The 14692-nt window shown below is 40.1% G+C and overlaps 1 long non-coding RNA gene across 1 annotated transcript; it reads right to left on the reverse strand.

Annotated features, from left to right (window-relative positions):
• Positions 1-9755: 9755 nt before the first annotated feature.
• Positions 9756-14356, reverse strand: LOC310907951. The gene is made up of 3 exons (XR_014589745.1): positions 14277-14356; positions 13541-13671; positions 9756-9931 (listed from the first exon to the last, which is right to left on the reverse strand). It is a non-coding gene; the product is annotated as an uncharacterized lncRNA (long non-coding RNA).
• Positions 14357-14692: the final 336 nt, after the last annotated feature.

Genomic DNA, 14692 nt, shown 5'->3' on the forward strand with positions numbered 1-14692 from the left:
GGTATATTTTGGAGGCCAATAATTGAATGCGATGGACATGGAGAGCTGTAGTAAATCTGAAGTTAAACTCCTTCATTCATGCAAGTAGTCACTTTCACAGCCCACTGAATTCTGTGAAAATCATCATCCCACATGTTGCTCTCACTGCTTGCTAGCACGGTGTCCATCTGTAGGAAAGATCTTCTAGCTCTGAAAATTCTTTATCCCAAAGCATTTTGTGAAATGATTAAGGATATTATTATATAATGTTTCACCAACTCTACAAAACTTAGACCAGCTATGTTGGCAAAACCCTTCTTATGGAGAAAGAACAGCTCATAATGTTGCATTTCTCATAGCATCTGAATTAGTAGAGTGTTTGCAGAGTAAATGAATTATTATAAAGACAACATAAACTACTACGGTTTTCCTGTGTTTTATCTCTGTGTCTATACAGCAACAGAAAGATAACTCCAAAATAATTCACTCATTATGTGAAACTGGAATTCCAGTGCAGTGCTCACAGGCTTTTGAGCTACTTGATGTTCAGAGGTGTCTAAGAAACAAGTGTGGGCTACATTTCCTATAGATCTCCAAGATAAACTATATTCTGTGTAGTATTCAGTTATTACAGTAGTGCATGGAAGATCTGTGCCAGGAGACTCAACAGGTCCTACTCATAGCCTTGAGCACTCTTTTGCAGCTGTCATATACTGTTTTAATGGTTAGCATGTTTTTTTGTGTGATTTTGATCCGTGCCTACTTGGCAGTCTCCTAGAAAGTCCTTGGGCAATCTCCAAGGAACAGCAAAGGTTGGGACAAGAGGCATGGCACACATTTAGAGTAGGGAAGGTGAACTGTGTCCTGCCACTTGCTCCTTGTGCCTTTGGGGCTCTTGAGATTCCTCGAGTGGAAGAGACAAAACACTTCAGATTTTGCACTGTACATAATGCTGGGCGGTTTTCAAACTTAAACTTCCCTCTCAGTTTTCCCCATCTCCTTTGAGGCAAGCTCTGTACCAGGGATATCTGCCAGCACAGCTCTGTCAGTCTGCATACAAATAGGCAGGATCCTGGTCAGCACAGCAGTCCCAGCTGAACTGTCCCATGGGGACACGGTAGCTCTGCCAAATTGTTCTTCAATGCTATAGCTGGTTTAGTTTTATCAAACCCTTGAACACCTGTGTGAGCTGTGCCCCTCCTGTCTGTGTGAGTGCTGGGCTCCTGCACTCTCAGAGCACTATGGCTCAGCATGCTGCCTTAGACACAGCATGATCCAAAGATTAAGGTGATACAACTGGCCTACAAGGTAATTTGCAGGTGAGCTCTGTTACCCCCCCATCTGCCCCTGGCAGATTCTACAAGCAAGCATTCATTACCCCTGCAAGCTCCTGTACAGGTTTTTGCATACTTCTTCCATGCAAGCAAGAGCATGTTGTATATTGACTTAGTTGCTGGAGTGAAACTCTGTTTCAACTTTTTTCCAATCCAAATGTGTAAACATTACTAACTGAAAATATAGTTTTCAGTCTAAAGGAAAAGCAGCTGTAGTTACACAATTTTTTTTAATTTCTTCAATGTCATGCCAAAAAGATCTACAAAGACATTTGGGAGGGTGAGCTGTAAAGTTTCCCATTTAATCATTAATAGGAACCATTTTTTTGGTGGCTGGTATGCTGCTGAAAACTGGCAGAGCAGATTTATTTTTGCACTCTGTAGAACTACACTCATCTCTGGATTAAGGAGACTGAAATTCCACTGACTGTTATAGGAATGGTGCCCATGTGTGGAAGTATTTTTTTTCTAACCATAGGAGACATGCCCAAACCTTAGCATGAATGCAGGGAAGTCTCATTCAGACTGAAAGTCAGTGTCTCCTCTGTTGAAGCTGATTCATCAAAGCACTCTTCTTTGCCAGAGGCCATAACAAATCTTCCTCATTACCTATGGCATAAAGGACATAGCAGGGTGGTTAGTGCTGATCCGATTATTGCACCATCAGACTCTCTGCACCTACTCCATTCAGCCTGACAGTAGCCTGTGGATTTTTGCTCATAGCCTGTGGGTGCTCAGACTGGGATTTAAAGCTGAAAAATTAATGGCCCTGCTATAGCAATGTCCAAGGGGTAGAAAGCATGGAACTGTGTATGTGATTTGATGATGAAGGATGTCAAGGATGTACGGTTTCTATAGGTCTGTGAGTATGGAAGAAGGTGCAAGATATTATTCATAATTTATTTATTCTTCTCTACTCCTGAAGTCTCATGATTACTAGCTGTTAATTATTGTATTATCATAGGTGACTTTTATTCCTTACACAACCTTCAGATCAGACAGGTGTCCGAAACGAAGGAATTTTTGCATCCTCATATGAACTGCTTAAATGCATCATACATCACAGTAGAAGTATTGCATTTGTAGTTCATCAGCATTCAACAAGGTTAGGGAAGAAACCTGGATCTCAGGGAGGAGCAGCTTCTATCATTCAGTCTTCAGCTGACAGCAGAAGTAAAAATGCTTCCCTATATGTTAGTGCACATCCTGTCTCAAACAACAACCTTGCAGTGAAAGAAAGTATTTTTTAGCTGCCTTGCTATCCTACCCTTGAGTAATGCGCTGTGTTCTCTAGTCCCTAGAGAGAGAGAGAGACCAAGTGAGATGAAACTAGGCTAACTTCACAACTGTAAGATTTTCCTGCATTAGGAAAATATTCTACTGCCCTTCTGGACAGTTTTTAGACACCATAATACATCTAGAGCATGTTCTGTTGAAAATGCAAGGCAGTTTCTATTGCAACAAGGATAACAGGCTTTGCTTTCCTCACAGGGGACTCTTCTTGGATGTCTGTACCCTGTCTTCCTGCCTGAGGCTGAGTCTAAGGAGTCTCAGAAACCTCTTGAGGGACTTCAGGAAGGGATCTATCTAGTCTCAACATGCATTGCATCCCTCCTAGGTGCTCACAGGATGGCTGGATTCTTTGTAGACGTTATTAGCCTTTTTTAAAAGGAAAGGAGTAAGGGCAATAATATGACATGGGGTAGGATGGAGTATATCTAGTTTCGATGTCTGGGGTTGGGTCAGGTGAGACCTAAGCCAGTCATTTCACTGCTAGCCTGTAGTAATGAAAAAAAAAAAAAAAAAAGAAAGAAAAAAAAAAAAAAAGAAAGAAAAAAAAAAAAAGGCCGGAAATGCTTGTCTTACGACTTTTTTTTTTTTTTTTTTTTTTTTTTTTTTTTTTTTTTGCCAGGAATAGCAGGAAGATAGCAGGGAGAACATTTATAAAAGCTAAGTATTCTGAGACAATCAAGGAGACTGTTCTAGCCCATGTCATGACCTATGCATCTCATAGTTTTATTTCCCCAGATTCTGGAGTTGGTTCTAAGTTTTCTCTCTTTATAAGCTTTTGTCTTTAGTATCTTGAATTTGCAAAATTATGGCAGAGAGAGCCAGCTCTGAATGTGCAGTCTGGCTAGGCTGCTGTAAGAAGCCTTTTTTCACTAAAAAAAAGAGTGTACTAGAGTTTCTTGTGAGTTTGTTTCAGAGGAAGTATCATCATGGACAAAGGTCTTGTGGGTGAGATATCCCATTTGTTAAGCTGTCTGCCCTCTATTTGTCTTTTCTCCCCTGGATAGCAGCACTGTTGCAATATCTTTGGGAGTATGGGTGATGGGATAGATTGGAAAATTATTTCTGTTAGTTGTTGGAATTTGTTCTTATGGCAACAAAATGAAAAGCTAGGGGTAATTTTACTTTTAGGATGAAGTTTCCTCCTTTGAGTATGGATAAAGAAACTAAAATAAAACATGGTACAAAACCAAAGAAAATATTAAGTTTCTGCATTTGTAGTCTGACAGATGACTATTTATACAGGTCATAGAATCAAATTGTAGATCATTATATTCACTAGATGTTTATCAAATACATAAGCTGCATACTCCTAAATGGGTTCTTTACATCTGCAGTGTGATAAAACACAATATATGTAAATATGAAGTATGCTTCCTGAATTTATGAAAGTAAACAGAACCTAGAGAGACCTCAAAGGACACATACAGATGAAAATGCAGATGAACTTGAACCTTACTGGACTTGCTCTTTTATCACACTGCTTTTCTTTGACATAAGCCAAAAATAATATAACATTTTCCATGAGCCTGAAAGCAGAAATTTTTGCTGGAGGTATGATTCATTCATAACTGTAGTTAGATGGCAGGAAAGGCTGTCTGAGTGCCACATGTTGAATTGGTTTTCTTCACTCACATGTGTATGTTCATGCATTCCCCACACAAAGGTGCATTTGTAGGTGCATGTGGAGAGTGCTTGCCCAGGCACCTGTAACAACAGATGCAATACTTGCTTTGGCAGTGGACAGAGACAGTATAGTGGAATGATACTCTAATCCTGCTTTTATTCTAAATTTCTGGTTATTCAAATAGATTTAGTAGAACTTATCTAGGACATAAAAGCAGAAGTATTGGGATCTGGAGCAGCCAATTGCATAGCTTCCTTTTACTTCATTTTCAGTTAGTGACCCAAACAGAACCCCCGCATTCATGAGGTCCTAAGGGATGAGTGCTCTGCAGGATTGTTGCTAATAGCAGCGCTTGTATGGAGCCAACAAACACAAAGGTTTATAAGGTTATAAGGCTGGTGTAAGTCAGAAAAAGTGATGTAGAGTGCCACTGTTGTTTTCCAAACCAAGAACTCCAAGTCTGCACAGACTACTAGAAGTGGCCACAGGTAGCAGATGCAGCTTGGGTTAGAAGGGCAGCAGATATGCACAGACTTATTTTTCAATGAGTGAGGTTATTTAATAATTTTATTTATAGATGAAAACTCATTTCATTTAGTCCTGTGCAAAATGGTTGAGAAGCGTGAGCCTTGAAAGAAGGGAAACCAAGCTTGGAGACTGAAGAGTGTTATCTAGAAGTCACTTTCTATGCTCACTAGGATCACTTGCTCTTCACAGCTGGCCCATATTTCCCATACATACAATATCTGTAAGATTTCCATTGTCAGCTACTTATGGTTCAGCTAAAGGGAAGACTCTGGAGGTTACTGGAGGTGAAATCTTGTATGGAGCGAGCCCACGGAGGTAACAGAAAGAGACATTCAATCTATATCTTTCCACGAATCATTAGAGCATCTCAGTCATGAGCAAATTACTGCTGAACTAACCCCAAATAAATTGTTGCTTCTTTACAGCTGAAATATCTTGACTTGGATTCACCTAAAACTGCATGTGTTGTTAAAATTTTCCATGTGGACAGTTAAAGATATAATATTTCCTGTAAGTAGTAGAGTTTAAATGGAAAACTGCCTCTCAAGTACTGTTTCTTCCCACCTATTCTACCTAATTCTTCCTGCATGGCATATTTCAAATTGCTGAAAATTATTTTAACCAATAAAAAAGATACATAAAAAGGCAAAGCAACTACCAATCGTAGTTAAAGAGAATTTTTTCTTCTTTTTTTTTAGTTGGCCAAACTGATCTAACCTATTCTATATTTTCACTGTTCTTCCCACAAGGTATCAGGTGTTTGCCTGGATGTATTTTTAACGTAGCTAAGACATACTAATAAAGGCACAAATTCTAATATGTATGCTTACAAGGATTGTTTTTTTCTCCAGATATCTCTGCTATGTAGGCCTGTAGGCCAAGCTATGTGCCATTTATTTACAATATTGAGCACTTATTAAGATAATAATAGTAGAGAAAATGGAGTGAGTTGTTCATGCAATTACCATCCACAAAAAGGAAAAAAATAACACTTTAAACTACTCCTTCTAGTTTGTTGGGTTTTTTTTTCCTCTATTAACTGAATTATTACTGCAAATCCTGGATGAGTTTCCCTTTTTCATCCTTGAAGAGTGAAGTTAATTTCTTGACCCAACAAAAACTTTTTTTTTAATGGCTCAATTTGATCAAGGCTTTCCTTTCTCTATTTTTAGGGAGCTTACAAAATCAGGGATTTCTTGTCATTTTAATATTTATTTTTTGTAAGATCACATCTGGCTTCAAGTCTCTACTTTAAAAAAGTTCAATTGTTGTGGTTTGGCAAAGCTCAAGCAGGTCTATTTGGACAAAAATAGCCAGTTTTTTTAATTAGGAAATAAGCTGAAGTAAGATGAGTATAAATAAGTTTGTATGTAAAAATAGAGCTATTGTTAGTCTGTGTCTGGACAGTACTCTTTTGGGCATATAAGCTCTCTGGCCAGTTTTTGATGTCTCACATATTTGGGCAATCTCAGGCTGACAGAGAGTTAATTCCAGGTCCCCGCTTCCCAGGGTAATGCTCCCTGAGTCCTTGCATTAAACCTGGCTTGTGATACCAAATGTCACTAAAAAGTCTAACCTCTCCTTGAGTGTCTGAAAAACAAGGCAAAAGCCTTTGTGGAGGGACAGCCCAGGCTGCTGATCACAAATAGGGAAGGATAACCTTGGTCTAGCAAGGAGTGAGGGGCAGAAGCCCTGTGAGGAGTAAAGATCTGGGGCAATGCCTTACGTTTTGTATTTTCTCTTGAGTGGTTTCAAGTAGCTGCATGCTGCACACGTTTCTGTCAGTTGTGTCTCCTGGTTCAAAGGCTGCTTTAGCTTCTCTGCTGAGGCTCCTAACTCTCATTAACTGTGGAGAAATCTGAGACACCTCCAGCCTCTGGATGCCACAGGGAGGTAGGCAATATGCCATTTCATTTTAATTGCATCTGCCTAGAAATGACTTTAGAACATGCATTCTTTGATTTATGCTCTTTGCTTCCAAGAAAATCCCACCTGTAATGAAGCATTTGAAGGGTCAAACTCATAATTTAACATTGAAGATGTTAAACTGGAGCAATTTTAACTAGTGTCCTGAATTTTCTATCTCAAAATTCTTTCGTTATAAAAGTTCTCTTTGGTGGAATCTGAAGGTTTCTTTACAAATGAATATTTGTATAATGAGCAACATTTTCACATATAAAGAAGAGAGAGATAAAAATAAATTTTTAACCATACCTGTCATATTAAGAAAATGTATATCAAGGGACTGATATTAATTTCAGAGCCTTCAAAAAAGACTCTGGATTGTATCCATTACTGTCCGTGGCCCTGATTCAACTTTTATATAAGTCAATAGGCATCCTGGCTGTTTCCTCCCATAGCTGTTTGGATCTGGCCCAAGGCAAACAAGAACACTCAGAGAGAGATGCTACAAATGGTGAAATTTGAAAGGAAAAAGGCAAAAAAGAAAAAAAGGTTAGGCAGCATGTGGGGGGTGCTAGTAAAAAAAAAGTTCTGCATGAGTATAGCATAAACTAAACAATGTTTTTGTGCCTGCAATTTATTTAAAGAATATCAGACTTCCTGGGTTTTCAAACCAAAATTGGTAATGTGGAGTTAGGACTAAATATTTCATGCAAATGCTTTTCCTGCCTCCAGTGAGCAGCACTTGGGAAATGAATCCTACCTGCCAGTGCCACAAGCACAGGGAGGTGGCTACAGGAGCCATGCTGCCAGCTGGGATACCACCTTCCCTGGTGCTACAAAAACCCAGCTCCCTACAAGGGAGACTGGCAAGAAAGGGGAAAAAAAGTCAACCAATTTCCTCAGAGATGCTTTGTGTGAGGGCCCCTCCTCCCCGTGCACAGGCTTGCACAAAAGGGCTCAGAAAGGAGGGTGACCTCCTGATCCCCAGTGCTGGCCCAAAAATAAACAAGAAGTAGTCCTGGGGCAGCCCCTCTGTGGGTGCAAAGCAACCCTCCCCCCATCCTCACTGTGGTTTATTTATAGATAGCCTTATTTGTTTGTATTGTCAAGAAGCAGCAATTCCTAGATTATTTCTTAAGTGTCTAGAGAATAAAGATCAAATGCTGCCAAGTGTAGACATGACAGATAAATGAGAGTATAACACCAGAATCCTCCTTTGTCATGGAAATTGTGTTGGTTTCCTGTTAAGAAAATGAAAAACAGATGTTAAAAAACATAGCTGGTTGTGTGGATACTGCTTCACTGGGACAGCTTGGATTATAAAACAGTGAATACTTGGGGGAAGTAGGGTGGGTTTAATTTCACTTAAAAAAAAAAAAAAAAAAACTGAAAAAGAAATGGAGCTGCCATTCAGATGTTTCTAGCACATAGCAGCTTCAGCTGGTTTTGGGATAGGAAAATACTAATATAGGCCCTTTCTAGATGAGAGTGATCACAGCAATACTGCAAATGCTGGGCTTTATCCATCTTATAACGGGTATTTTTTGTCATGAACAAGAACTTGAAGAACTTGGATGGGTTAGAGATGGTTTTTTGTTTTTTACCCACCATTGGAGTCCCTCTATCTGGCAGCCAATTTTGTCTATTCCATGTCAGCTTCTTGAGAAACTAAATTGTCTTGACTTCTCTGATAATTTCATTTTGAGGTAGAAGGCAGGGAGAGAGAAGGGCCTAAAGCCTGTAAAAAGGGAAAGACAGATTTCTGCTTTCAGATTGCCTCTGCCATGGAAAAATTCCTACCAAAGGAGAGAGAACCACTTTCTAATCATCTCTCCCCACCCTTTTTAGGATTTTTGTGTTGATCAGGGAGAGAGCAAAAGAGCAGAGGGAGTTAAGGGATAAGGAGAGTGCTATGGAAAAATGCAGGAAGAAAATATGTGATTATAACCCTGCTGACTTGGATACTTCCCTGAAACACACATATCTCTTCTATGAAACCTGTGAGATTTAGCTAGAACTTTGCCAACTCCAGTAAAAAAAAATCTGATTTTTTTCTTTATTTTTTAGATGACTCTCCTGGTTCTTGGTTGGTATGCAGTCTTTTTAATGGCCTGTTACTGCAGTGCTGCTTCCTGTTTGTACAGTATGTTGACATACTGCAAGTTTGAAAGACTGCCCTGTCTTCCCTGCAATTGATATTAAATATATACACATATTACACATATATATGTACATACATAAGACTCTAACAGGAAACAGGCAGGATTGAGGCAGGCTTCAGCTTTAGCCATTGGAGCAGCCCTCTGGAGAAGGGACAGCAAGGTCCCCAGGACTGTAATTCCTTCCAGGGATGTCTCCCTCTGCAGAGATGGGGAAGGGGTGATCTCCAGTCAGTAAGGAGTGACAGGGGCAGCAAGGTCAATGCCTTCCTCCAGCCCCACCACACATCAGCAGCATCAGTGCTGCTCTGCTTTTGAAGCAACACCAGGTCTGTCTGTGCTGTTCTAGGCTGTGCTGTGTGAATTTACCTTGGCCATGGCACTGTGACTGCTCCCAGCCCGTGTTGTGCAAGGGAAGCGAACATCAAGGCCAGTTGCTGGGGAGGCCCAGGGAATGCTTCATGCACACCCACTGGAGAGGTTAGCTGGTGCTTCTCAGGCAACTAAACCCATTAGGACTGGATGTTCCTGAGGTCAAGGTGTGGGATGTGAAATACAGCTGTATTTCACAATAATCAATGTTTTCAAGAGGTTTCAAAAGTTGAAAATACTCATTTTTACTTTTTTATTCTCAGCTGTTGTTTTTTTTTTTCATTTCTTCAAGTGTACTCTAGATTTGCCTTTGCATTTTTCTCTCTCTGTAGTTAACAGTGAGTTGCAGGGGTGTGTAAATGCATGTGCAAATTTTATGTATATAAAAATCTAACAGTGACAATCTGGTTGCAGTCTCGGTGGATTCTTAGAATGGAAGACAGCTCAGTTTTGCTGAATTTGCTTCAGTTCTTGGGAAGATAAACTCAGTATATAGGTGAGAGATTTTAACACCAACTCTGACAAAAAGTTCAATGCAAATTTCTTTATTTACCCTGGAAAATCTTTATTTTTCTCTGTATGCACGTGGATCAACATATGCTTCCTTTTGATTCTGCTTTTTCTCTTCCCTGTTTGTCAAATGTCTGCAGTCCATGCAGTTGGGATAGGGAAACTCCAGATTTCTGGATGCAATTAAAAGGTCACATCCTTTTGCTCTATTGCTCTCCCCTGCAATCCTGAGGTTAGAAGTGGAATAGCAAGTCATGAAATGTTCAAGGCCCTATTATTTGGATGATTGTCCAGAAATATTTCTCTAAATCATCTGATGCAAAGCTGTCTTGTAAAAGAACATCTCTTTGCAGAATGTTTTCTCACTAGCTGCGCTTGGAACAGAAATACTTAGAGTATACTTTTGCTTTGGGACCTTGTTTTCACATCCATTGTAGGTAGAAATTGGAAAAGACACTGTATGAAAATGTGTCAGCTATTATTGTTTGTGCAATCTAGTGACTGAAGTGAATATGGACTATAAATTACTAGAGAATCCAAAATGTAGAGACTTTTATATACAAAAAAGAGATTTTTAAAAATTGTAGATAGCATTAGTAGAACTCTTTGGTGATGGTTGTTTCACAGAAGTAAACTGGAGAGGCTCAGGAGTCATTCTCACATGCTGAGGACTGTCTTTTCCCATCATATTTGATCTACTTCATGATCTTCTTCCCCTGTGCTAATGCTGGCTCAGTGCTGTAGCCCTAAATCACCACCACATTTGAGCACTGAGGGCATCAGCAGTTTTGGCACATCGCATCACTTCAAAATTCTTCAAGACTTTTTTTTTTCTTTTTGAATGTATCTAGTTCATTTTACAAAGACAAAATCAGCCAACTGCAGCCATGAACCTTTGGACACAGGAACAGGAGGTTTCCCTAGGGGCTTTCCACAGTGATGCTCCTTCTGGGGTTGAAGGATCCACGAGGAGGAGCTCAGCCTCCCTCCCAGGGACCTGATGGCTCTTTAGTCTTCCCTTCGCTGATTTAACAGTGTGTTGAATTCCTGATTCTTAGTGGGGAGGATTATAAAACACTGTGTCCCCAAATATGGCATTTTACTAGACGCACATACGATTACAGTACTTTTAACACCCGCTAATAATTTGGGGGGTTTAAGTGCTGCTGTAGGAATTAGGAATAATTATCTATGGAAAAATTCCTTGTTTAAGAGAAACGTTTTGCTTAGGATTGAACAAATGTACTGGGTTTTTTTTTTTTTTTTTTTTTTTTTTTTTTTGTTTGTTTGTTTGTTTTTTTTTTTTTTTTTTTGAGGACGCTGGGTTAGGTCTAATTTTCCATGGTTTCCCATGAGTTCTAAGCTGCTCTCTGGGTACGAGCCGATCCCGGGCTGCCGCTGGACTCCTTGGCAAGAAGGTGGCGCTGGCAGCCCGGGATTGGGACTTCGCATCCGCCGGGATAACTTTAAACAGCTCCTACGGGCCGCTTCAAGTGGAAAAACAACTTCCCTGCAGCTGTTTTATGTTGTTTGGGGTTTGGTGGTTTGCTGTGCTTTTATTTTTTTTTTTTTCTTGTTCGATTTTCTTTTTTCTCTATTAATGTTTGGCACTTAGAAATCCCACTCTTTTCCAAACAGGGTCCTCTCTGCTGCCGTGGAATGCAGCTCCTCTAGCTCTCTTTAGACACCACCTTCTTTGTATCCCAGCACTGAGCAGCTTCGGGAAGTTCTTTGGCTACAGTAGGCTTCTTTGTAAGGAGGGTGCACGGCTGTGGGGATGACCTCTGGCAGCAGTTTTTGAGTTCTCCACCCTTTTGGTGGGGTGGAGGAAAGGGTGCCCTGAGCAGGGGGCCTCTATCCTGGTGTCAGCATTGACGAGATGTAGCTTTGCTGCCTTAAATGCTCAGTGTGTAACTGATTTTTAAATGTGTTTGATTTGGGCTTTTGTGGCTTGCTGGTACCTAATTCCAGCTCTAGCTTGCTTGTGTTTAATTCCAAGAGTTAGGTATGACTTTTACAAGGTGAGGTGTCCCCTCTTCTCTGGGCTAGCTGTGAATGATACGTGCTAATGAGAGCTGTACTCACTTTAACCTTGATCTTCAAGATATAAAATCATTGTCCTTTTCTCTCCCAGCACCTACATGTTGGTGTTTAGCCAACCATCTTGGTGAGGAGGAACCATACACATAGCGGGGCAAATGATTGCTGTTACTTTCAGCAAGCTTCAGGTGTGTGTGCAGGATGTATATATAAAATACATGCTCCCATTTGCAAGTGCCAAGTATTTCTCCATCTAAAGACTGTTTGCATACTTTGCCATATTAGTTGACTGCAGTTTTCATGTGCTATAAAATAAAGTTTAGGATATGAAAAGATTAAGCTTCTATTATCACGGGCTGTGCAAATGACTTTTGTGTACATAGCTGTATTTTTTTTCTAGACAGATTTTTTATTATTAATTTAACTACTATATTAAAAATTCAAGTTCTTAATTCCTGGTGTGTTTTTTTTTTTTTTTTTTTTTTTTTTTTTTTTTTTTTTTTTTTTTTAATGGAGGGAATAATTTAATAGTGAAGTATTATCATGGTCACAAATTTCTCTCTATTAATTTCCCTTCTAAGAGAAGAGGGAGGGCCAGGAGAGCTGGAGAGGGAGGTGTGTATAAACTCAAGGCTGCATTTGGGAATTCATCCCAGCACTTCCTGCCAGCACAGTGGTTACCCCAGTATGCAATTTGTGCAGAATGGGTAGATGATTTTCTTCATAAGCTTTGAGTACAAAGGGTATTCCATGATGCCATCTAATTGCTTAATCCCCAAGGAGTTCTTCAGGCATTTATTTAACACTAATTGCATGTGTAAATGTTCTTAATTTACAGCGTGTGAAAGTTGCAGTGAATGCACACAACAGAGGATGTCAAAGTGACGCTTCATGGAAAGATGCAGTTAAGGCAGTGCTAAGTTACTTCTAAATAGGATTAATCATTTATTAAAGTTCAAAGCTCATCAGAGCACAGGGACAAGCATAAGATGACTTGTTGCTGTTCAGAAGTAACTAGTGGAGTGGAGTTGTGGCTCTAAAATTTTCTGTGATATCCTTACTACATTGCAGTAAACGCGGAACTTAAAACACTAAGCAGGGCGAGCAATTCAGTTCAAGGCAAAGAACTTGGCTTGGCAACTGTTGCACAAAGCCTGCTTGGGCTGTTAATTAGTGCTTGCATTGAAATAAAGCCGTGGAGTCCCAGGCACTGCACAGAGATGCAGGCGGGGGGTGCGGGTGCTGGGGCCAGCCCTGCCCTAGAGCTTCCACAGCTTCAGTCCACAAGATATGGGAACAAATCAGTCGTGCAGGGCACAGTATATCCACAGAGATCTCAGAACAGGTAGGAGGCATTCTTTGGAAAGGGACCTGCAGCCCTGATACCCAGAGTAGTCCTAGCTATTTCCCACTGGTGGAGTGAAAACTTTCATCTTCTTCGAGATCTTGAATTTTATGGTAGATACATGCACAGGAATGTAAGCAACAGCTGGGACCTGAGCTTTTGGGAAAAACTTGAGTCCTGGGTTCTCTCTGTGCTGGGTGTCTGTGTGCTGGCAAAGCAGCTCAGGAAATCATAAAATGAAGGAAATTATACTTTTTGTGACATGATTATATACTCTAGAAACAGAATTGCCCATGAGTCCTACTTTGTGGTACACACTGCACAAGCACCCAGAGGTAATTCTGAAGAGGGAAAACCTGTTGGTTTACAGTGTCTACTGAAAGGAGCAGAGTTCAGGAGAGCCAGACTCAGTCACACTCCACCAGCTCAAACACAACCCTTAGCCACCCACCTGCACACTGTGTGAGATGTACCAGCCCTCACACTCCTCTGGTTCTTCAGTGGATGCTGGTGCTCATACCTGTATCTTGGTACTTTCAGAGAAGGAGTAATTCTCACAAGGAATTCAAGTGCATAACTCATCTGGAAAGGCAATTTGTCAGAAAAAGTTGGAAAGGTGAAGGCTTGGGTGTGAATTTTCTTGTCCATCTGTGAAATATCTTGAGCTTTTGTTAGCTGCAGAAATGATACTGATTGAATACTACATGTTTTGAGACTGGTGACTTTAAAATATTTATTCACCTTTTTTTCCTGAAAATTACGTAAGTGTATTATGCCTTTCGTCTGTCTAAATTTTACATAGTTTTTTATCTTTGAGTTCAGTCTGGATTATCCTTAGACCCATGAGGAATAGCATGTGATTGTCTCTTCTTTAGCCATGCAGGGTTGTAAAGGCTTTACTTTCAAACATTGTAGAAAAAAAAATGAAGCATCTGATTTGCCAGATTTCCATGGTAAAGACCAGAGCTGCATAAAGGGCTAAGCACCCTGTCACATTGTGTCTCGGTGTTTCCTACATAGTAGAATCCATAACATAAAGTTCAGTGCCTCTGGCACAGACAGAATTGTATGTATCAGAATAGGATCTGACAATACTGAGGTCCAGGGGAAAGAGTAATCTCTGGATCCTGGCAGGCCATGATAAAAAAAGGCATGAGTTTCAAATTTAGCCCCACTTTTATACTTACAGCTGAGCATTGAAGTGTTTTTTCAGCCATCTTAAAGGAAGAGCATGTGAAAATGGACAGAAGAAAAGTTAATCATATCTGGATGCCAAAACCAGAAGTTAATTTGTATGTGAGTTCTGGTCCAGGATTCAAGCCAGGTCTTTTGTTAGGTTAAGTGACTTCACCATCCCCATGAGAAACTGCTGAAGAAAGCTGGAAGAAGTTTATGCATGATGAGGAAAACTTAACTTCTCTTGCATCTTTCCTGTGCCCTTTATGATTAATGGAAAGAGCCCATTAATTCAAACATATGCTCTTAGTCTCTAGGGGAAAAGTGGTTGTGATTAAAAAATCACCTTCTATTCTTATAGTTTAATTTCCTCTGTCTTTCTCAAATGAGACCAAAAACTGGAAAGTGTATAGATGGCCCAAACAAT

Source organism: Zosterops lateralis (assembly GCF_965231275.1).
Source record: "Zosterops lateralis genome assembly, chromosome: 3".
In the NCBI taxonomy this organism is placed as follows: domain Eukaryota; kingdom Metazoa; phylum Chordata; class Aves; order Passeriformes; family Zosteropidae; genus Zosterops; species Zosterops lateralis.